This window comes from Podarcis liolepis (assembly GCF_965112155.1).
Source record: "Podarcis liolepis genome assembly, chromosome: 16".
NCBI classification, from domain to species: Eukaryota; Metazoa; Chordata; class Lepidosauria; order Squamata; family Lacertidae; genus Podarcis; species Podarcis liolepis.
In genome coordinates this window covers 44,687,765-44,711,761 of record NC_139567.1, presented here as the reverse complement: position 1 = coordinate 44,711,761, position 23,997 = coordinate 44,687,765, and the positions used below count along the sequence as shown (strand labels likewise).

Genomic DNA, 23,997 nt, shown 5'->3' with positions numbered 1-23,997 from the left:
TACTCAGCAGCGTAAATGCATTGTTCTAAAGGAGTTTCAGAATTCATCGCCTGGTGGCCGGATAGTGACATTGCAGGCACCCAGGCTGAGAGCCCATAAACCAGGCAGCACCGTCACCCAAAACACCTTCTCTCCAGGTACCCCTCGCTCTGCCTCTCACACACCCATGGCAACTGGGGCAGCAGCACAGCACTTCCACAAGACCTGGGTTGAGCTGGGAGTGGCAGATCTCCATTCTGGTACACTGACCCCAAGCTGTGTGGGGGCTTAATAGCACCAACCTCTAGCCCTTCACGGCCTAGGACCCTCGTACCTATGGGACCGCCTCTCCCGGTCTGCCCCACGGAGAGCCTCAAGGTCCATAAATAGCAACAGCCTAGTGGTCCCAGGCCCTAAGGAAGTCAGATTAGCCTCAACCAGAGCCAGGGCCTTTTCAACACTGGCTCCGGTCTGGTGGAATGCTCTGTCTCATGAGACCAGGGCCCTGCAGGATCTGACCTCTTTCCACAGGGCCTGTAAGACAGAGTTGTTCTGCCTGGCCTTTGGCTTGGAATCAACTTGATCCCCTCCGGTTCTTTCCTTTTTCCTTTCCCCTTCTGTGATGGAACTCCTATTTGGGGACTTCCCTGGCTTTTTTCTGGCCAACGTAGGACCAGTCTGGATAGTTGGCCTTGGTGAAGATTTGACGTTTTCATCCCCCAAAAGTTTTTGATTTGAGTTTCTACTGAAATGAGGCTGCATTTTAATGTTGTATTTTAACCTTGTTTTTAAGTTGTATTTTAATCAATTGTTTTTATACCTGGTGTTAGCCACCCTGAGCTCGGTCTTGGCTGGGGAGGGCAGGGTATAAATAAAATTTATTATTATTATTATTATTATTATTATTGCCACGGGCAAGAATCCAGTGCAGATTTGAGCACAGCCTCCCACCTTCCCACTCAGTCCATTCCCAGCTGGAAGTCCAGCAGCTGTGTTTTGAACTCATGACAGTTTCCAGGCAGTCTTCAAGGACAGCCCCACATGACATGCATTGCAGTAGCCTGGATGACTGTGGTCAGGCTATCGCTGTCCCAAAAGGGCCGCAACAGCTGCACTGGCCTCATCTTGGATGGATGGATGGATGGATTGATTGATTGCATTTATATCCTACATTTCCACCCCTGACGGGAGCTCACAATGGTGTACATGGTTCTCCCCATTTAATCCCACAGCAACCCTGCAAGGTTGGTTTGGCTGAGAAGCCGTGCCTGCTTCCCCAAGGCCACACCCAGGGGATCTGAACTCCGGTCTCTCCCAGGTACTATTCTGACATTCTAACCACTACACCACGCTGTCCTATCTGACAAATGCTCCTGGGTGCCACAGAGGCTGCTCTTGTCTCCAGTGATGAAGGACAGGGGTCGCAGGACCTGTGGCTGCCTCCAGTTCCTCTCAAACTCCCACAACATCTGGAGGCCAGATCTTTATTTTTGTTTTATTAAATTTCTATACCGCTCTTCATCTGAGGTGGCTTACAATATAAAAACACAAAAATACATACAATAGCAACAAACAGAAACAATACCCACCCGTTTAAAAGTTCATAGACAGTTTAATCAGCCAAAGGGGGGGGGTTAGCATTCCACAGAGGGGGAGCCACCGCAGAAAAGGCCCCGTTCTTGTGTTGCCACCCTCTGGACCTCTTGTGACAGAGGCACATGGAGAAGGGCCTCAGAAGATGATCTCATGGTCCAGGTCGTTTCCTATGGAAGAGAGGTGGCCCTTGAGGTATTGCCGTCCTGAACCCTTTAAGGCTTTGTAGGTCAAAACCAGCACTTTGAATGGGTAACTGACCAGCAGCCAGTGCAGCCAGGCCAGCAATGGCGTCATATGCTCAAACCGCTTCGCCCTGGTGGGCAACCTGGCTGCCAAATTCTGCACCAGCTGAGGTTTCCGAACCGACATCAGAGGCGGTTTCCCACCTCTCATGTAGGGGTGCCTCCAGATGGCGGATCTGATCCTTGAGGTGTGGGAGTGCAGGAAATGCTGATGGCTCAGCCGCAAACACTGGACAGGCACTCCACAAGGTCTCATGCGCATGTAGGAGAGGGTGGCATCCTGCAGAGGACCATAGCAACAGGTCCTTGGGGCTGAGCAGCAGCAGCAAGGCCAGGCCCAGCACCACTTTCTGGAACCCCCGGCAGGTAGGAGCAGAGCCACACCCAAACATGACCCCTCCAGCTCCCATCTTGGAGGAGCTATCCAGAACCCACAGAAGGGCTGGGAGTCTTGATCACCGACTCGGATGACTCAGGCGGTTTCTTGGCCTGGAAACAGACTGAGGTGGACCAAAATCAGCCTTGGCCAACCGACTGGCTTCCAGAGGTTTTGAACCACAACTCCCATCAGCCCCAGACATAATATAGAGAAAGCTTACCTAGATGATCCATTGCATCACATCTGTGGACTGGAGCTCAGTGGGAGAGCAGTTGCTTTGCATGCAGAAGGTCCTGGTTCAATCCCCAATGGCATCTGCAGGTAGGGTTAGAACCCTGAAGAGTTGCTGCCAGTTCGTGCAGGCAGTGAGTGAGAGGGACCAATGGGCTGACTTGGTATAAAGGTAAAGGTAAAGGGACCCCTGAGCATTAGATCCAGTCGTGGCCGACTCCGGGGTTGCGGCGCTCATCTCGCTTTATTGGCCGAGGGAGCCGGTGTACAGCTTCCGGGTCATGTGGCCAGGATGACGAAGCCGCTTCTGGCGAACCAGAGCAGTGCACGGAAACGCCGTTCACCTTCCCGCTGGAGCGGTACCTATTTATCTAGTTGCACTTTGAGGTACTTTCGAACTGCTAGATTGGCAGGAGCAGGGACTGAGCAACGGGAGCTCACCCCGTCGTGGGGATTTGAACCGCCAACCTTCTGATCTGCAAGTCCTAGGCTCTGTGGTTTAACCCACAGCGCCACCCGCGTCCCGACTTGGTATAGGGCTGCTTATAATAATAATAATTTTATTAGTTATACCCCGCCCACCTGGCTGGGTTGCTGCAGCAGGCTTCCTGGGCGGCTTCCTGGAGTCTCCATGCCCCCAGTGCTGTTTAGCTGTGTGATCCTGAGCGGAGGAAATTGGGGGAGGCTGGAATCATAGACTGGTAGAGTTGGGAGGGCCCACAAGAGCCATCTAGTCCAACCTCCTGCAGCACGGGAATCTTTTGCCCGAAATGCCTGTGCCCTTCGTGTGGCAGGGCATTTCTTCTCCTGCCCCACCAGTGCCCCCATGCCCCTCTCCACGGCTCAGGGGCCAGCCAGATGCCACCAAGGGAAACCCACAAGCAAGACTCAAGCCCAAGAGTCTCCCCTCCTGTGGGTTTCAGCCACTGGGATTCAGAAGCGCTGCTGCCTTAGACCAGGCATCCCCAACCTTTGGCCCTCCAGATGTTTTGAACTACAATTCCCATCACCCCTGACCATTAGTCCTGTTAGCTAGGGATCATGGGAGTTGTAGGCCAAAACATCTGGCGGGCCGCAGGTTGGGGGTGCCTGCCTTAGACCATGGAGGAGCAGAGCCAGCCTGGCTAGGAGGAGCCCTCCACAGCCCTCGCTTCCCCCATGAATTTGTTTTAAAGCCATCTCCTCCACATCCTGTGGGAGGGAGTTCCACAGCTTCACCATGCACTGCAAACCCCAATATCCCCCGGTAGGTCTGCAGAAATACTTCAGTCTGAAACGCTGGAGAGCTGCTGCCGATCAGTGCTGGCAGTGCTGAGCTAGATGGACTAGTAGTCAGGCTGAGCACAGCACAACTTCCTGTGTTGACATATGGAGGGGCTGTAGTTTAGGGGTGCAGAACACCTGCTTGGCATGCAGAAGGGTCCACATTCAGCTCCCAGTGGCATCTCCAGGCAGGGTCAGGGGAGAGTCCCCCCCCCCCGCCCCGAACCCTGAAGAGCTGCTGCTCTTGGCTGCGAGTCCCGGGAGACCTGCTCTCTGCCTTGCAAGCCTTTTCCTACCAGGCCTGGGAGGGCAGCCCTCGGACTGACTCCAGCTGCAAAAGCTGAGAATGCCGAACAGACTCTTGGGCTGGGGGGTGGGTTGTTTAGGGGGTTTTGGGGTGTGTGTGTTGTTGTTCCTGGTACTTTTTGTATCTTTATTTTCCATCTTCTTATGATTTATGTGGAAGTTGTTCAATTTGGCTACGTGCTTTCTGATGTTTTATTCATTGTTCACAGACTACTTTTGTTATGTTCATAATTATGTGATTTTTATATGTTGTCGACCACCTTGAGCATAGCTTTAACTTTGGAAAGGCGGCCTAAAAATAAAACGATCGGTTGACTGATTGCTGCCAGTCTGTGTTGGCAATACTGAGCCGACTGATTGGACTCAGTATATGAGGCGGTTTGCAATAAACCAGCCCTTTATTTAGAGTCATGAAGATCAAAAACTTACCTTATTTTTAGGGGGTGGGCTGCAGCTTACTGTCCCGGCACCTCCTTTCCCAGATCCAATCTCTGCTTAGCTGGCGGTAAGACCTCCGCTTTCTGGAGACCCCCGGGGAGACACCGCCAGTCCGTGTTGACGATATGGAGTTTAATAGACCAGTTGGTGACTCAGCCTCCGCCAGCTTCCTGTGTTCCTAGATCTGAGTTAAGACTTCGTGAGTTTTTTGCCACTCGGGTACATCTTGGCACATGCCGGGGGGGTGGATGCCCCCCTGGAGTGTGTGTGTGTGTGTGTGTGTGTGTGTGTGTGTGTGTGTGTGTGTGTGTGCCAAGACCGGGGAATCGGGCAGTTTCAGAGGTCTATAAAGCTCTCGCTTTCTCTCCCCCCCCCCCCCGTCGTTTCAATGGGCATCAGGAGTGTCATGTAGCAAACTGATGCTAAGGAGACCCACTTAGAGTCGCCCCCCCCAATAAATCCCCCCTCTCTGGCTGGCTAGTTTCTCTCCCCCGCCCCTCTTTCTCTCCCTTTCTCTCTCTCCCCCCCCCCTCCCCGTGATATAAATAGCTGCCTCTGCCCGTTCCCTAAATTTCCCGCTGACGTCGTGCTCACGTCATTGTGTAGGTTGATTCTTTTCTATGAATGAGCCGCGAGGTCCCCGTTACTACGAGCCGGACTCTATAAAAAGCCCGACGGCTGCAGACACCGCTCCGGAGCCTGCACCGCCGACGGAGCCCGGCGCTTCTCCCCCCAAAGCCGGGAGAGAAAAAGGGGGCTCCGGCGCGGAGGGATGGAGGGGAGAAGGGCCGGCGGGCGGATGGACGGGAAGGACGCCCCGTCGAGGCACAGGTAAGCGGAGAATGGGCTGCCCCCTACCAATCCAGCTCTGCCCCTCTCTCCCCATTGCAAGGCTGGCTAATCGCCGCTTTCAAGAGTGGGGGGGGTGTCAGGAGGTCCCCACTTATTCTCTCTCTGCTCCGAGGCGGAGATTCGCCTCCAACAGAGTCCCGTCCCAGGCGGTTTGTGGGGGGAGGTGCGCGGGGGTCCCGCAGCGTGACTCGCCCGGAGTCGATTGGTTCCCGTGCCAAACACGTGGCACTTGTCCGGGCAGCGACTGCCTACCTCCCCCCCACCCTCATCAAAGGAGAGTAAGTAGGTCTTGAATCGGGACCGACTTTCCCCACCAGGGATGTGTCGGGGGCGTCTCTTTTCAGTGGGTGGGGGGGCACAGAGGGAACAGAGACCCCCCCTCCTACGTGAATGGGAGCAGAGAGGCATTGGCCATTATAATAAGCGGGCGGCGAGGGGGACACGGCAGAGTTTCGGGCGTTGCCCCCCCCCCACCTTGTGCCTTGCCAACTTCCCCTCTCCCGCAAAAAGCCCAGCTAAGGGGAAGCTGCTGGCATTGAATGGGGGGGGACGGATGAGGAGCGCCTGGATGCGGGGCGCGCAGAGAAGGCTGGCTCATCCCTATCGCCCCCCCCCTCCACGTAATTGAGCTTGGAGCTGGTTAGATGATGCCTCTGACTCCCCCCCCCCCCAATTTCTTCCTCCTGCGGATCCGCCACCTGTTGCATTGCGTCTGCTTGGCGTTCGCTCCTCTCTTTTTCCTGCGGGGGGGGGGCGGGAGAGACGTTGCTGCAGCTCTCTCTCCCCCCTCCCTCTCTTTTCCGCCCCCACCAGCCTACCTGCCGCTCCATTCACCTTGAGCCGGAACAAGAACTGGCTGGAAGGGGCTGCTGCGCCGCCGGAAGCGATGGGCGGGGGGGAGCGCCAGCCAGCCAGCCGCTTCTCTACCTCCCCCCCCCCCCCGTGTCCGCTTGGCTGAAGGGGAGGGCTGGCTTGGCGCAGGGCGGCAGCGACCTGCCTTTCTCCCCCACCCCCAACTCCCTAGGCATAAGCATCCGTCAGACCAGACCCCCACCTCCCAAAAAATCTCTTTCTTTCCTTCCCTTTCCACTCCGAGATGCCCAACGAGAAAGCAGGAAGAGAGAATCTCCTCAACGGGGGGCTGTTGATGGGGTGGGTGTTGAATATAAGAGGAAGATCTGGGGGTGGAAGAAGGAGAGGGACCTCTCCCTTCCTTTGATACCCCCCCGGCTCTCCCCCCCCCCCCACACACACCCGGAAGCGAAGAGTTCGAGACACCCGCCTTCTCTAACGCCCTGCGCTTTTGTGGGGTTTAGTTATTCATTTTTAAGAATGAGCAACAGATTCATTCACGGCTCGCTCTGCCCCCGCAGTCGGAGGCAGCGATGCTTCTGAATCCCAGTTGCTGGAAATCGCAGGAGGGGAGAGTTCGAGCTCTTGTGCATGAATCCTGCTTGCGAGCATCCCATAATGAGCATCTGTTCAGCCACTGGATGCTGGACTAGACGGGCCCCCTTTGACCTGATCCAGCAGGGCTCTTCTTACAAAGGTCTATTGTGATAGCAGAACCTCCATGCCCTGGGACAGTCTACCTTTGAATACCAGAGGATGGGGAACAACAGCTGGGGGTCTGTTTCCCACAATGGGCATCTTGTCGGCCGCTGTGGGAACAGGACGCTGGACTAGGTGGGCTCTTGGCCTGATCCTGCAGGCTCTTCTGTTCCATTTATTTCCACTGTCCCTTGAACACACACCCCTGTTTCCCTGGCTCAGCCTTTCCCAACCTGGTGCCCTCTTGGATGGACAGCTCCCACCCTCAACAGAATCATGGCCAGCCAGGCTGTGTGCGAAAGGCCTCCTGGATCCATAGGAAGGAGAGAGGGAAGGAATGAGGGTGTGTGTGTGTGTGTGTGTGTGTGTTGTTTTATTTTATTTACTGATTGCTTTTCATAGAATTCTAGAGCTGGAAATGGACCCCAGGGGTCATCTAGTCCAACCCCCTGCAATGCAGGAATTTATGTCCATCTTTTTCTGCATGGCGTCCTTGGTTCTCCCCACCCTTGTTTAATCCCCACAACAGCCCTGTGAGGTAGGCTAGGCTGAGAAGCAGTGACTGGCCCAAATCACTCAGTCAGCTTCAGGGCCAAGGGGGGAGTCAAGCCCTAATTTCTCCCAGGCTAACCACTAAGCCACACTGCCGATGTACTGAGACCCTGCTTGCAGGCTTCCCAGGGGGCAGCTGAGACAAAGGATGCTGGACTGAATGAGTCCTGCTTTGGCCTGATCCAGCAGCCAGGCTCCTCTTAGGACCTGAAGCAGATGTAGGGGACCTCTGGCTCTTCAGGTGCCGCTGAAACTACAGTTCCCGTCAGCAGCAAGCATGGCCAGAGGCTAAGGTTGATGGGAGTTGTAGTTCACCCCACCCCCTTAGCCTGCCATAGAGGGTGAAAGTAAGGAGGGGAGCAGTTGGGGGAAACTTATGGAGAAGATTTTAGCCATGTTCGCTCCGTGGAGCCTCTCTCCTTAGAGGCAGTCTACCCAGGAGTCAAGGGCATTGATCTGGAGCCCAGACCCCTTGCCTGCAACTGCATATCCCTAGATATCCTCAGGGTCTCTTCCAACTCTACTATTCTATGGGCTATTTGGGGAGGGTCTGCCTGTTGGTTCTTCAGCAGAAGGCAGGTCTATATCACCCCCCTCCTAACCCCAGCCTCTTCCAGGACGGCCTGGAGTTTCCCCGCATCATTTCTGTCAAAACATTATTTGCCCTGTAACTCGCTGGTGAGCCCTGAAATCCAGGAACTTCCTTCCCCCAGACTCTGAAACTGAGTCCTCAGCTCACGCTGTGATCATGAGATCTAGAATCCTGATTTTAATGGCCTCTCAAGGAAGCACAGAGGCAGCCACACCAGCAGGCAGGAGGCTTTTTGCACTTTCCTTTGCAGTGGCCTTCCCCCCCTCCGGGTTAAAGCAAGGGGAACCGCATGCGGAAGAGACCCCGGTGAGAAGATTCAACCTCCTGCCCCCCCACCCTCCCTGCCAGGTCAGTGCGTCGGCACCTTGGCTCTAGACTGCTTACTGCTAAGTGCTACGACAGGAACAGTAACAGTCTACAGTCATGGCTACTGAAGTCTGACAGCAACTACAGTGCCTCTTCACCCGAGGGGGGCGGGCTTTTGTGGGGGGCGCCTGTCTCCTTTCAGCTGTGCCAGGGCAAAGACATGTCGGGATCCACTCTTGGTAGGTCTCTGCAGCAGATCCTGCAAAAGGGTTTCTGGCTCACGGTTCTTTAACAGCAGCACAAACAGATCTCCACGCCCTCCCCTGGTAAACCAGGCTTCTGAAACGAAGAAAGCTTAGCGAAGAAGGTATAGACAGTAGATCTATAGCTATATCTGGGCCTCAGTTTGCCCTGGCTGTAAAATGGGACCCTGGTGGTTTTAAATGCTGCTCCTTTAAAAAAACACACACCATACAACCTTGACATGGTGGGCCTTGTGGTATAATTGCTTACCTCTTTAACCTCTGTGCTTCTCACCTGTAAAACTAGATTATGGGTGGGCTATCTGTGACCTTGAGCAGCCCCGCCATGTACCGGTACTTAAATATATGTCTCATCATTTGTCTGTCAATCAAATGGGGACTCCCTACTGCTGGCCCTTGGACCAGTGCAACAGAGGAGTGGGGTGGTCCAGAGATTGAACAGGTGGGTGGATGCAAGCCAGTGCAGCTGACAGGTATTTAAAATGTCATAATGGTTGGAGATGACGGTCGGTGGGCAGCACTTTGTTAAACTATGGAACTCCCTGCCACAGGAGGAGGGCCACCAACCAAGATGCCTTTAAAAGAGGATTGGACAAATTCCTGGAGGAGGAGAGGGCTATTGATGGGTCCTAGCCATGGTGGCTGTGCTCTGCCACCCCAACTGGAGGCAATTATGCTTCTGAATACCAGTTGCTGGAAATCAGGAGGGAAGAGGGCTCTTAAATTGGGCTTCCCAAAAGAGTCACCTGGCTGGCCACTGTGAGAACAGGGTGCTGGTCGAGATGGGCCATTGGCCTGATCTAGCAGATAGGCTCTTCGGATGCTTTGATGGAACCTCCAGGTCCAGAGGCAGTCTATCTCGATTCCTAGGTTCTTTGGGGTAGAGGGGCCATTGGGCCGATCCAACAGGCTCGTCATATGATGTGGGCCTTGAGAAGGTGTGGGGGAAGTGCAGAGAGGGAGGCTGGTGCCACTCCAATATTGCGGATCTTAGGCAGAACTGGCAGAGTTGGTTCTTCAAACTGGACTCCAGTTTCTTGTGGTTCCGGGACCCACTTGGTTGAGATTCCCTACCCCACATTCTCTCCCCATCTCCTGTCCTTGGGGCCCAAACGGAGCCTCCCTCCCGGCACCAAAAGGGATCCTTGCTGCGAGTTGCTCTCCATGGTGCTGATCTCCAGTCTCCCCTGGAAAACTCCCCACTTCCAAACAGTTTTAGGGCTGGTCCCCTCGCGTTTTGTACTAGGGTGGGAAACACCTTTCCCATATCAGAACTGGGTCCCACTCCTCCTTGAAACAGTGAGAGGAATGGCTGGCTCTGATCCTTTTCCAAAGGGTAGCTGTGTTTGTTTTGGCCAAAACAACCAACGGCACTGAGTCAGACCATTGGTTGACCATGCTCTGTTTTGTCTGTACCAGGGACCCCGACGTTGCAGGACTCCAACTCCCATCAGCCCCAGACAGCATGAGCAGTAATGAGGTGGGTGGGAGTCGTAGTCCAGCAGTTTTTATGAATGAAGAATCCTGCAGCACCATAGAAACGAATAGATTTATTACAGGAGAAAAAATCATGGGTGCCGTCCATAGTTCAGCAGAGCATAGCCCATTCTTTTGCACATGCAAGGACTCCAGAAGCAGGTGAGGGTTCTTTGCTGAAGGCCCCAGAAAGCCACTGCCAGCCAGAGAAGGCAATACTGAACTAGATGGACCAATGGCCTGATCAGATTAAGTGCTGCCGTCTCCAGGTTTTGCCCATGCTGCAATAAATCTGTGAGTCCTTAAGGCTGTGTTTGACCACCTTCCCTCTCCAGGAATGTAGGGACCTGCTTCAAACCCAGTCAGGCCATTGCTATACCTAGCCCAGTATTGCCAACACTGACTGGCAACAGCTGTCCAGAGTTTCAGAAGGGACTGGGGCCTTCTGCATTCAAAGCAGGGGCTCTGCCACCAAGCGACGGGGAGTCCCATACTGGAAAGGTCCAGGTAGGTTTCGCCTTTAATCCTTGATGCTCTGTGGACGTCACTTGGGGGTGGGGGGTGCTTCTGGGATTCTGGCTTGTTGAGAATCAGTGAAGAGAGATGCCCACCTCCAGAGGGAGCCCAAGGTGTGGGGTGGGGGTACAGGCTGTCTCCCCATTGGCACATTTTCCAGCCTTTGCCAGACAATAGTGATGAAGGCGAGACCTGCACAGTAGTGATTGTTCCCAGTACAGTCTGGCCAATGAGGAGGAAGTTCCGTGTGGCAGTTAAGACATGCTCCTAAGCCAGGGTAAGAGCAAAATCCATTCTTCCCCATCCTCCATCTCCACCGCCCCAAGAGTAAAAGTCAGTCCTGTGTCCAGTTCTGAGCACCCCAGTTTAAGAAGGGTATTGACAAGCTAGAAGCTGGGCAGAGGAGGGCAACCAGTGTGATGAAGAAGCCTTATGAGGAATGGTTGAGGGAGATGGGTGTGTTTAGCCTGGAGAAGAGAAGACTGAGAGGAGATATGACTGCTGTCTTCAGATACCTGGAGGACTAACACATGGCATGTGAAGCAAGTTGTTTTTCTGCTGCTCTGGAGGGGAGAAGAACCCAAACCAATGGATTCAGATGACAAAAAAGGAGATTTGTCTTGCTCTTACCTGGGGGAAGCAATTGCACTTTCTGAGGTTGAAGTGCCCACCTTGAATGGTGCTCCTCTTCTTGCCAGAGCATCAAGAGCAAGAATTGCGCTCCATAATATGGTGATTTTTTTTTAATTAGACCAACCCAAAATAATGTGGACACTTTTGAGTTCCTCAGAACTCTTCCATAAGGCTAGATGGTTAACAAAAAGGAAAGAAAAAGCAAACAGTGGGTTGGGGAAGGTGAGTTATATGGACAAAGAAACAAGATTAGGAGGACTTTCTGAATAATGCTGTTTTTAGAAGGCATCTAAAATCAAGCAGTGGCAAGGAGTTCCACAGGGCAGGGCTCGCTACACTGAAGCCTCAGCTCCTGATAGGAACCAGCTGAAACTTGGGGGTACATGGGACCCCCTCAAAAAAGTGCCCCCATCAAAAGGTTGAAGTTTGAGTGCATCAGCAGAAATTTGAATTGAGCACTGATCCACTGCTGGCCCCTTGGATACAATCACACTGAGACTCCGAGTTTGGAAGCTAAGTTTCCTGAAGTCAATGCACGCTGGACAGGAGAGATCCTCGTTCTGCCCTGCTCTCAGCAGGAGTCACAAAGATTTGCCTCTCCCAATGTATGGAAGGAGGAGGAGGAGATGAGGCCAGCAACCCTCAGAAGATCAGTCTAGCACCAGAGGGGTGGTCGGAGCAGGTTAAAGGGCAGCTTAGGAAGCTGGGTGGCTTCTCTCACTGACTCTTCCTTCCCATGCAGACACATCAGTGCAAAGCGAGTTGTATCCCAAAAGTCCTCGGCAGTGGAGGAGGGGCAGGAGGAACCAGGTGGTTGACTGCCAGCGAGCAGTCGGGCTCTTCATAGGTCCTCTCTGGGGGAAGGAGTGGGTGCTGGGATTTGGAGTCTAGCAACATCAGGAGAGCCACAGGGGCCACTCATCCCTGGTGTAGATAATACAGAGCTGGGTGGAGCCAGTGGTCTGTCTGGGTCCATGAAATGTGGTCCAGGCAGCAGGGGAACAGTCTCCCGCGGGAGGCCGCAGACTCTCCTTCCTTGGGGATTTTAAATCAGAGGTTGGATGGCCATCTGTCTTTGGGTGCTTTAGTTGAGATTCCTGCATTGCAGGGGGTTGGACTAGATGGCCCTTGGGGGTCCCTTCCAACTCTATGATTCCATGAACTTACTCTGGTCCACAGTGGATGGAAATTCCGCACTTCAGTAAAAAGGGTTATTCAGCTACTGGTCACTGGATGACCAAAGAATTCAAGAGTCTCCACCTAACACTGGAGGGAATGTCAGCACAGATTAAAGGGCAGTCAGGGAGGGTCTTCTCTCTACTGACTTTCCCCCATCATGCAGACCCCCCAGTTCTCCCCAACAGAGAACACATTCATGGCTGCCAGCTCCTCAACTGCAGCCTCTGCAGATCTCACAACCTGACGTGCAGCTGAATTTGGGCAGACCCTGAGCTGGACTCCAAGTGGGTCCAAGTGTGCATTGCTGCTGATTTGGGGGAATGGCGAGTAGGAGATTGGAACGGTGGTGCTGGTGGGTTTTCTGCTTCTCCCTCTTCGCAGCAATCAGAGAGAAAGAGATGGAGCCTTCAGGATGCCATTTGCCACGGTGCCAGCTCATCCTGCGTCTCCAGGGCAACCGTGGCTTTAGATTGTTACTGTGTGGATGTGGGCTGGTAACAGTCTACAGCCATGGTTGCCTGGAGTGGACGCCCCAGCAGCAGCAGCAGCAGCAGCCGCCGCCGCCGCCTTGATGATGGAGGGGGAGGAATTCTTCGTGGGCATCCTGGGGCTGCTCTCTCTCCAAAGCTCCTGGTTCTGGGCCCCCACGGCAGAGACCAGCCTGGGAGAGAGGCTGGGCTGATGCACAAACACACCCCTCCCTGGGCGCTGGGCCCTGCCAAGTGGCCTCTGGGCTGCTGGAATGTGCTGGGGTGGGGGAGAAACAAACGAGGGTTGGCTGGCCCTTCCTTCCTTCCTTCCTTCCTTCCTTCCTTCCTTCCTTCCTTCCTTCCTTCCTTCCTTCCTTCCTTTCGTTTTCCTTCCTTTCTTTCATTTTCCTTCCTTCCTTTCATTTTCCTTCTTTCCTTTGTTCCTTTTTCCTTCCTTCCTTCCTTCCTTCCTTCCTTCCTTCCTTCCTTCCTTCCTTCCTTCCTTCCTTCCTTCTATTCCTCCAGGAAGTTCAAAGTGGTGTCCTTAATCCTCATGACAACGCTGTGATTTAGGTGATTGCTCTGAGAGGTGGAGACTGGCCCCAAGGCCTGAGCTTTATGGCTGGGTCAGGATCTGAACCTGAGTTTCCCAGGCCTTAGTGTAGAACGCTGACATGGGTGGCAGCCCCTCTTTCCAGTGAAAGGGGGCTCTTTTTGTCCAGACCATGCCCTTCTATCCTGGCAAGCGGCCCTGAGAAAGTTGGTGAGTGCAGGTTAGCAGATCTGTACTCACTGAGGACTAGTCCAATGTGGAAGCACATGCTCACCCAAAGGAGTGGGGACTCAAAGCAACAGGGACATGCTACTGCTTGCATTCCCATGTTCAGTGGCAAATGCGGGGAGGCTGCAGCGCAGCCGAGCAGATGCTTTGCCTGCAGAAGGTTCTGGACTCAATCCCTGGAAGCACCTTCAGGTAAAGGGGGATCAGGCAGCAGGTGATGAGGAAGATGGAGCTGCTTCTTGCTTTCCCTTTGTGAACCTCTCTCTGTGGGTAGCCAGCTCCTCGTGTGGAACCAACAAGAAGGAACTTACGAGGAATCTGGAAACCTTGGGGGGTTATAACGCTCCCTCCCCCTTTTCTTTCATCTCATATAAATTTAAAATTTGTGGCCTGCATAAATTGTACACATTTGCACCCTTTACTGTGCATAGGTCTATTATTTTTACACAGTTCATTCCTGCAGGTGTGTGTGTGTCTGTGTGTTTCAGGGCAGGGCAGGGAGAGAATGGACACAATTTTCTATTGGAGGGGCTGCTCAGGACTTTCTGGGTTTCCCACAAGATTCTGGCCAGGCCCCAAGAGGCAATCCTCAAGGTACCAGATCCTGCCCACTTGCCCTGGGACCTGCTGGATCTCCAGCCACCATCAGAGCAGCATTTTGGGAAATGTACTCTTCTCCTCTGCAACTAAGAAACAGCAGCTGTTAAACGAAAGGATGCAAAATTAAGGAGAAAATGAATATGCCTGAAATGGTTACATTTAAGATTGGGGGATGGCACTGAGGTTACAGAAGAAAGGCCTGCTCAGCTGGTGGCTCATATTTTCTTCCTGAGACCTGAAGCCCAATTTGAGGATTATAGTGCCAAGGAGGCACGTACAACATTTTCACATTCTATACCGAGAGCAGATTCACACATTCATTTATTTCATGAAATTCATACACTGCTTGATGGGGAATGGGAACATTCACAGCAGTTTGGAAAAAAAGATAAAACAATAAAATTATCAGTAAGAAAAGCTGACAATATAATTTATGGCTTTCAAAAAGTTAAAATAGTAGGCTAAAAACAAACTGGAACGCCCATCAACTTTCTAAACATCTGGATGGGCTTGTCAAAAAAAGAAAGTTTTTTTAGCTGGTGCAGAAAAGACTACAGTGAAGGCATCTGCCCGGTGTCAAAAGGCAGGGAGTTCCAAAGTGTAAGTGCTGCAAAAATATGGAGTTCTTACAAACAAGTATTAAGTTGTGCTTGGAACAAGGCCAGTTCTGCCAGTCAAAGCGGTTGGAAGGGTGCGGGTGGGGGGTGGGGGATAAGGTGATCTTCTTGCAGGCAAACTGGTCCCAAGGTGTTAAGGGCTTAATATACAGATGCTAAGTAACACCTTGAATTTGGCCCAATCTGGCAGCAGCAACTGGTGCCCTGCATGTGTGTATGGGCTGTCAAACAGATCAAATGCTGCAGGCACAACTTCCAAATGCACTGCTTTTAATGTACACATTAAAAGATGTGTGGGAATGTTCAGGGAGGCAGGAGAGGATATATTGTTTATTAATACCTTTTCCTAACTTTGTGCTAGCAAGTTCCTTTACTTAGCAGAGTTTACATTCCTCTTTTACATGCACAGCAGATAGCTGGTTGCAGGCTCGTGCGAGCCTCTCACTATTTTATACAATTCAGTATTGAACTGTATATTCCTGGTAAGTTCCCTTTTACCCCTCTTAAAAGAATAAAGACACGGCAATCTTATTTAAAGTCAATAAAAGTTGTTTACTCACATCAGTTCACGGTTGAATTCCTGAAGGCAGGCTTGGTTACAAATATATACATGTGCATATACCCCATATGGGAGATTTGATCCCACTGCTTCTGCTAGCTGAGAAGCTAGCAGAGTATTTCTAGCTAAGAAGCTGGTCCATGCCTTGTCCTTCTGTTACCTGGGCAGGTAAGGTCACGCCCACCTCTAGCGACATGCAAAGGAAGGATGCTCCAGCCAGGAGGAAACAGGAAGTTTTCAACTGGCTGGACCAAACATTCCCCTGCATGTCTTCTCTAGGAAAACAAGGAATGTTGTGTTTGACTGCTCTCAGTGGATTACTTCCCACAAGATGTGCATGTGTGGACAAGGCCCTGCAGGACCAGAGAAGAGTCCCATCTCATCCAGATTGAGGGATAAAGCTTTCCTCCTTCCCTCCTAACACTAGACCTCCAGTGAAGCTGAATGTTGGATGGCTAAAAGACAGTCCTTCAAGCGGCGCTGGAACTGGCTCCCGCGAGAGGCAGGCATGGCCTGGTCTCCCCGCACAGGAGGAGCTTGTGTGCAGATTCCGGATGACACTGCACATAAACTCTTACTGTTTGGGGAATGCCAGGGGCTTCTGGGTGGGTGCTCCCTCCAGTGCCAGGCAGAAATCCACAAGAGGAAGGGAAGGTGCCCGTGTGCTCCCTGGCAGGGGCAGGACGGATCCAGCGCATCCTAGAATCTGCAGGCTGCTGCAGGAGGGAGGCAACGCCCCTCAACCCACAAAAAGCAAATCCATTTTTTAAAAAAAATATTTTTATTGAGTTTTCCATATTTAATTACATCTCATTACACAAATCCATAACATAAAACATTGCTCAGACAGAGCATCGACTTCCTTCCCTCCCTCTTTCTGACTTCGAAACATCTTTTAATAAATTCTCGCATTTCTATAATCACTTTTCTACCTTAAATCTTCTTCTTTTTTATAAAAATTGCCACCTTATATGTAAATCGGTTCCTTATTTTCACATTACAAAGCATTTCAATTCAAACCTACAAACGTTTTCAAATGTTTACAGTTTTCTTTCCTATAGAATATAAGTTTGCTCCAGTCCTTCTGAAACAGTTTGTCTCACTGATTCCAGATCTTCCCCATCAGTTTTGCCATCTCCACATATTCTCCCATCTTTATCTGCCAGTCTTCCAGTGTAGGAAGTTCCTGCGGCTTCCATTTCATCCCTCCATCAGTTGGTACCCTCGACCCTCAGGCCCCAGGGAAGGTTGCAACAACTAAAACACAACAGTTTCAAACAACTTACAGTCACAGAAAGGAGGTGGATCAAGAATGAGGATTAGGGACAGATAAAAGAAAGGACTTCTTCACACAAGGCTTAGTTAAACTGTGGAACTCCCTTGTGCAGGAGGCAGTGATGCCCACCAACCTAGATGGCTTGAGCAGAGAATTAGACAAAGTTTACTCGCCACAATGGCTCAGCTTTGCCTCCACAGTCAGAGGCAGCGATGTTTCTGAATGCCAGTTGCTGGAAATCGCAGGATGGGAAAGGGCTCTTGTGTTCAAATCCTGCTTGCTGGTTTCCCATTGGGGCACCCGGTTGGCCACTGTGAGAAGAGGCAACCGGCCTGAATGGGCCACTGGCCTGACCCAGCAAGCTCTCATTATGTTCTGATGGTACCAATGTGCAAGTTGGGTGGCCCTCTGTCATGGATGCTTTAGCTGAGATTCCGACATTGCAGGGGGCTGGACCCCCTTGGGGTCCCTTCCAACTCTGCAATCCCAATATTCTAAGTTGCTCTTCTAATAGCTCACTGATGGGGAGCCCTGCTACAAATGGTCTACAAATGAAAAACATTTTGGAGGTCCCAGGGTGGTTAGATTGGTCTCAACTAGGGCCAGGGCCTTTTCAGTACTGGCCCTGACTTGGTGGAATGCTCTGTCACAAGAGACTAGGGCCCTGTGCATGGCTGTCAATATTTCCCCTTTTTTAAAGGGAAATTCCCTTATTCCAAATAGGCTTCCTCACAAGAAAAGGGAAAAGTTGACAGCTATGGGCCCTGCGGGACTTGACGTCTTTCTGCAGGGCCTGCAAGACAGAGCTGTTCTACCTGGCCTTTGGTCTGGACTCAGACTGACCCTTATGTTTTCATCCCCTTATGGTTTTGATGAGGCTGCATTTTAAATTGCATTTTAACCTGTATTTTAAATTGGGTTTCCCACCCACCCCCATTATGTTTCTACTGTAATTTTACTGTTGTTAGCAACCCTGAGCCTGGCTCTGGCCGGGGAGGGCAGGGTATAAATTATTATTATTATTATTATTATTATTATTATTATTATTATTATTATTATTATTATTATTAAAACCCAGGAGCCAGAATCGGCCCTCCATTCCACTCCACCTGGTCCTCAGGCAGAATAGCACTCTCCCCATCTGAGATTCAAAGCAGCTGGTATTCAGAAGCATTGCTGCCCCCCAGCCACGCCCCCTCCCTCCAGGACACGCCCCTTGCTGGCCTCACTCTGCCCCTTCCTGGCCAGAAGCCTTTCCTTGAACTCTGACCCTGCCTCTTTTCATGCCTGGAAGGAGGGTGGAAAGAGGAAGGGGCGAGGATAACTGCTACAGCTCCTTTTGCCTCTGGCATGCGGCCCCAGAAGGGAAGGCTGCCCTCCATTCAGGGCCTTTAAGAGATCAAGGAAGTGTGGGAGGGAAAGGGCTAGGCAGCAATTTGGTCCTGGGAAGCGGAGAGCCCTGGCACAGCTGGACACATCTTTGGACAGGGCAGGCAGCCATCCAACAGGTAGGCCTCCTCTTCGCCGGGCTGCTTCCATCCTGAGAACTCTGGCTAGTTTAAGGAGGGCAAATCTTTCTTTCCGTTGAATCCAGCACAGCATTCTGCCTCCGACAGGGGACAGCTGATGAGGACATGAAAGGGACGTGTCTCAGAGTCATTGGGCCCTAAATTTATGGTTCCATTGACTTATCATGAGCCTGGAGAAGAGGAGACTGCAGGTGACCTGAGAGCCACCTGAAGGGCTCTCCCAAGGGAGAAGGAATTCACTTGTATTCTGTTGCTCCAGAGGGTAGGACCCCAAACCAAGGGATTCAAATGGCAAGAAAAGAGATTCCCATTAAACGTTAGGAAGAACTGTCTAAGAGCTGTTTTGGCAGGGGAACGGACTACCTGGAGAGAGAGTCTGGAAGGCCACCTGCAATGGATCCTTCAGCTGTGATTCCTGCACTGAGAGGTTGGACTAGATCTGACCCCTGGGGTCCCAAATCTATGATCACATTGGCGGGTGCAAACACACATGCCTGCCCTCTGCCTGGCTTTGGAGGGAAGGGGTGCCCCAGGGGAGCACCCTAGCCTGAGAATCCCAATTCCCTGGGTCTGAGGAACTCACCCCTGGCCTCATGTTCCTGCAGAAGGCCCCTTGGCCTATAGGGTTAACACACACCTTCTTCAGGGGTTTCAGAAAGGATCCAGCAAAACAACAACACTGGAAGTGGGGTGTGTGTGTGTCAGGGCACATGTGCTGAACTGAACCCCAACTCACCCTCACTGGACTAAGCTTTCCTTCTATCAGTGATGGAGGAATTATCCTGCAGGGTGGTTTAAACTGGGACAAGCGTCAAGTCTTGCCAATGAGTGGGCCGGCCGAGGAAGACGCTTGTCAGGTTCTGAGTTGTCCTGTTCTCTGGGGCAGACGGTGATGGGGTGAGTGATGGGGGGTGGGGAGGGAGAAGGGAGTCAAAACGCTCCCCGCCACCTCCCTTCTCTTCTTCCCTCTCTCTGTGTGTTTGAGTGACACATCCAGCCTCAGCATCTGGAAGCGATTTCTCCATCCTGCGGATGGTGCCAGCTCTGGGCTGCACAAGAGGGTCTGGCCTGGCCCTGGGAACACGCTGTTCCCGGCGCAGGAAGTGCCTTTGACTCTCAGTCACTGAACTGAGCCGCCGCCAGGAAGCTGAGGGGGCTGCTGCTGCTGCTGGGGCAGCGTTGCACAGTCTGAGTCAGGGCAGATCCTCTCTTCAAGCGGCGGCAAGACTGCTACCAAGGCACGCTTCCTGGGGCCGCCCCCTGGCCGCTGTTCCAGCCACCCAGGAAGGGCTGGGGCAACCTGCCTCGCCCTTTCCCCACTGAGCCAGGCCCAAGGGGAGCTATACCCATCGAATCATAGACTTGTAGGGTTGGAAGGGACCCCCAAGGATCATCTATTCCAACCCCTTGCGATGCAGAAATCACAGCTAAGACCCCCCCAGACATCATTCCATGCAGAATAATGGGGGGCTTCCCTCGTCTCCCACAGGGAAGGGGGTGCAAGATAGACACAGTTTGCTCTCTGTGGGACTTTGACAGGGCGAAATCACAACGGGGCATCAGGGGCATTGGAAGAGCAGATGACTGCAGCTGGATTGGGGGGGGCACCTAGTCCAGCATCCTGTTCTCTTAGGACTAACCAGATGCCCCCCAAAATAAGCTCATATGCCAACCCACCCCCTGCCACTAATCTTCAACCCCCCCCTCCAAAACCTATGCCACCTGTCAGTCACTTTATTTCATTTCTTGTTGACTTTAAGACATTCCCAGTTTCTGACTAAGCTTCTTCCAACCAAAACAAAGTCCAGTCATCAGCCTGTGCTGCCCCCCCGGCTGCCCCCCCCCGTCCCTGTGGAGTGCTGAATCAGCCTCTGAATCTGAAATCCTCAGGCTCCTTGGCTCTTGAAAGGCACTCTGCACATGCCTCAAAACCATTCAGAGCACCCCAAAGGGAGAGAGCTGCTGTGTTTTAACCAGGACAGGGGAGATCTGGGTTCAAATCTCCGTTCTTGTCACAAAACTTCCTGGGTAAGAAGATGCTCCCCCCCCCAGCCTAGCCTACTTTGCATGGGTGTGGTTTTTTTTTGGGGGGGGGGGTAAATAGCTTGGGAGAGAATCATGAAAACTGCCTTGAGATGCTTGAGAGAAAGGCAGGATAGAAAGGCAGTAGGATTAAAGAACCCAGAAAGTTACAAGAGGATTAAAATTGGGTCCCACCGTCCGTTGAAATTAAGGCCCAATGAGGATGGGGGGTCCTGCCCTCTCCCCAACGGCAGCCTCAGGAGGACCCTCCCCGCTGGATTATTCACCCCCTCCCATGTCTCACGGACACCACACCTCCTTTTTCTGCTACTCACGCAAGGGATTTTTTTGCGGGGACTGAGAAAGAGGGACCCACATATTTGTGGGGAGCGACGCGCCCTCTCCTCTCCTTTCCCGTACTGGCTGAGTTTTCGGCGAGAGGAGGCAGCTTGGGATGGCGGCGGGTCGGGAGGGACGGGGGGTGTTCGGAGTGAACCCCAGAACTTCTTTCGGAAGTAGAAGGACCCCGTCCAGGCTGCGCCTCTGGGCATGTGCAGAGGGGCCTCCCACGGGGAGCCCAGCCCACCCCGCAAAGTGGAATGTGGGGGGGGGGTCCTCCGAGAGAGCTGCACCCCGTTTTTACCTGGCGCGGCGCTCTCCTCTCTTCCTCGACGGCTCCCGGGAGGACTGCGCGCCCGACGGCACCGCCAGCTGGGGCTGTTGGGGCCTCTGGCGGGGCGGGCGGAGGCGTCAGCCACTTGCGCAAGCCGGGCTTGGCTTGGCCGGGACGACCCGGGCCTGATCCTGACGCCGAGCAGCGGCGCCAGCCAAGCTTCAGAGCCGCCCGCCCCGTCGGTGGCCGCTCACCGCGCCAGCAGGGGGCGCCCTTGGCACGGCCGCCGCCGCCGCTCCACCCACATCCCTTCACAGACGCGGGTGGGAGGTTGCCTGCATGGGCTGCCCAAGAAGGAGGCGCTCTGCACATGCCCAGGGGGCGCGGGAACATCGGCCCAGAACTTCAACCTGGAAGGGTTGGGCAGAGCCGGGTGGTATCACCTGGGACCTTTTCTGCGCTCAACACGTGTCGTGATGGTGGCGTGCAGACGACGCTCTCCGCGTGCGCGGCGAAGCTCGAGAGGCCAGATCCTTCGTGTCCCCCTTCCTAGCCAGTCCTGCCTCAATGTGAACTAGCAACCCCTAGAGACTAACCCCGCCCCCCCAACATAAGGGGGATAGGAAAACGGCGCCCCGCTCCGCCTGGAGATGATATGGCGCGTGGAATCTGGGAGCTAACCCTGCCCCTAAAAAGAAAGTAATATTCTTATGGTGTAAGGGACTGGTTTTAAATAGAAAGGTCGGAAGCAGCCTTAAAATCAGGCCGTTGATCCAGCGGGTTTGTATTGCCTGCACTGACCGGCAGCAACTCTCCAGGGGGTTCTGAAGAGCTCCTTAGCTTACCCCAAGAGTAGGATATGAAGGCAGTAAAGAAAATAAAAAAATGGGAATCAAATACAGGAATCAGCAAACTTTTTTAGCAGGGGGCCGGTCCACTGTCCCTCAGACCTTGTGGGGGGCCGGACTATATTTTTTGGGGGGGATGAACGAATTCCTATGCCCCACAAATAACCCAGAAATGCATGTTAAATAAAAGGACACATTCTACTCATCTAAAAACACGCTGATTCCAGAACCGTCCGCGGGCCGGACTGAGAAGGCGATTGGGCCGGATCCAGCCCCCGGGCCTTAGTTTGCCTACCCATAGACACCTCGAACTTCTTGGTGGACGGGAGAGGTGGGTACAAAGTTAAATGCATGGAGGAAGACACTCCCCCCAATATACCTCATTGTCGCCCCCTGGATTTGCAACCTGATTTTTATTTGTTTCCCAGACAATCACAGGAGCCCAGCCAGGGAGAGGATTCCTCTGCCAGGGGCAGCTGGGAGCAAGAGCTGCCTGTTTATGCCACGGATTCCACCCTGCTGGGCTCCGGGGACTCAAAGGGAACGCGGTCCGTTTTTCTCTTTTTGCAAGTGGCAAAAGGGCAGCCAATTTCTCTCTTTGCAGCTGCCTGGCTGCATAGCGTGTCAGTTATGGGTTGTGGTTGTGGTGGTGGTGGGGGTTACAGCCCTGTAGCCCCACACTGCTTATGGGGCATCTGGTCGGCCACTGCAAGAACAGGACGCTAGACTGGATGGGCCCCCTTTTGGCCTGATCCAGCAGCCAGGCTCTTCCTATGCTCTCATGGAGCCTCCAGGTCCAGAGGCAGTCTATCTGGACCCCCAGGTTCTGTGGGGCATTTGGCTGCTGTGGGAGCAGGAGGCTGGGCTAAGTGTGTTCCCTGTGACCTGCTCCGGCTGCTGGGCTTTTCTTCTGGGTGGGGAAATGGGCAAGAAGGAAGCCCCTCAAGTTCTGGGCTACTGAAAGCCCAGCTCTGGAGCCCCAGCCCCACTTGACACTTCCCTCCCTCTCTCCCAGGGACTGCAGCCTTTTAGGAACCAGATGGTGGCGACTGCTCCTCCTGGTCTGGCAGGGGTTTCTGTGGAAAGCCTCCCTCAAAACCAGCTGGTGTGACTCAAGAGATCTGGAGGGTGGGGTGGGTGGGTGGCTGTCCGGGAGCTCGGGACCACCATCGGGGCCTTGCAGAGCCCACTGCCAGCCGAGAGGCTTAAAGTTGCCACGGCAAAAGGTCCTCTTCTTCTTCGCTGTGGCCGCCCACAGATTGTGCTCATCCCAGGAGGCCTCTCTCCTGTTTACGAGGAAAAAGCCGAGGATGAGTAAGAGGAGCGAAGCACAGCGGCTGGGGAGGGGAAGAGCAAGAGGCAGCTTGGCTCCGGGAGAGGAGGGCTGGGAGCCAAGGCAGCCTCACCAAGCAGGCCGCAAACTGATCGCCCACAGCCACGGAGACCGGCTGCAGGTGCCCGAGGGGAGGAGGTCGCAGCTCAACTAGGGAACTCCCTGCCACAGGAGGCAGGGGTTGGGTGGACCGCTTGACGGAGAGGGTGAAGGTTATCGACGGCAACCAGCCAAGATGGTGGTGGGGACAGTCCTGTGCTGAATGGGCTAATGGTCTGATGAGGTATAAGGCTATTTAACCCTGCCCCTTTATTTGGAACAATGAAGACTAGAATCTTGCTTTCTTTTTTAGGGAGAGGCCATAGCTCAATGGCAGAGCACCTGCTTGGCATGCAGAAGGCGCCAGGTTCAATCCCCAACAGCATCTCCAGGTAGGGCTGGGACTGGGAGAATCCCTATATGAAACCCTGGAAAGGTGCTGCCAGTCAGTGTCAACAACAGTGAGCTAGATGGCCCCATGGTCTGACTCGGTACAAAGGCAGCTTCGCTCAGGGGCAGAGCACTTGCTTGGCATGCAGAAGGTGCCAGGTTCTGTCCCTAGCGCCATCTCCAGGCAGGGCTGGGAAGTGTTCCCTTCCTGAAACCCTGGAGAGCTGCTGCCAGCCAGTGTGGAGAACAATGAGATGGCCTAAGGCAGTTTCCGCTGTTTCTACGAAGCTGCCCAGCTGTAATTTCAGGTGGGGAAGCGGCGGCTTCCAAGCCGGCAGAGTAAGTGTTCCCAATAGGAACAAAGAAAGGTGCCTTACAGCGAAGTCAGGTCATTGGCCCATCTAGCTCAGTGCTGTCGACACTGACTGACAGCAGCTCCTTCAGGCAGGGAACATTTCCCCAGCCCCACCTGGGGGTTCCATTGGGCCCTGGGCTTTGTTCCTTCTGCATGCAAAGCAGGAGTTCAGCTGCCCTGGAGCCTTTGCTCCTTAGAAGAAAGCAGGATT

The 23,997-nt window shown here is 53.3% G+C and overlaps 2 long non-coding RNA genes across 3 annotated transcripts; both read right to left on the bottom strand.

The window, feature by feature from the left end:
* Positions 1–117: 117 nt before the first annotated feature.
* LOC310695600 lies at positions 118–6,221 on the bottom strand. 2 transcript variants are annotated; one of them, XR_014520171.1, is made up of 3 exons: positions 6,105–6,221; positions 4,426–4,618; positions 118–2,511 (listed from the first exon to the last, which is right to left on the bottom strand). It is a non-coding gene; the product is annotated as an uncharacterized lncRNA (long non-coding RNA). The 2 variants fall into 2 exon arrangements; XR_014520172.1 differs by having other exon boundaries at positions 6,121–6,221.
* Positions 6,222–15,350: 9,129 nt separating this feature from the next.
* LOC310695603 lies at positions 15,351–22,045 on the bottom strand. The gene is made up of 2 exons (XR_014520175.1): positions 20,852–22,045; positions 15,351–16,638 (listed from the first exon to the last, which is right to left on the bottom strand). It is a non-coding gene; the product is annotated as an uncharacterized lncRNA (long non-coding RNA).
* Positions 22,046–23,997: the final 1,952 nt, after the last annotated feature.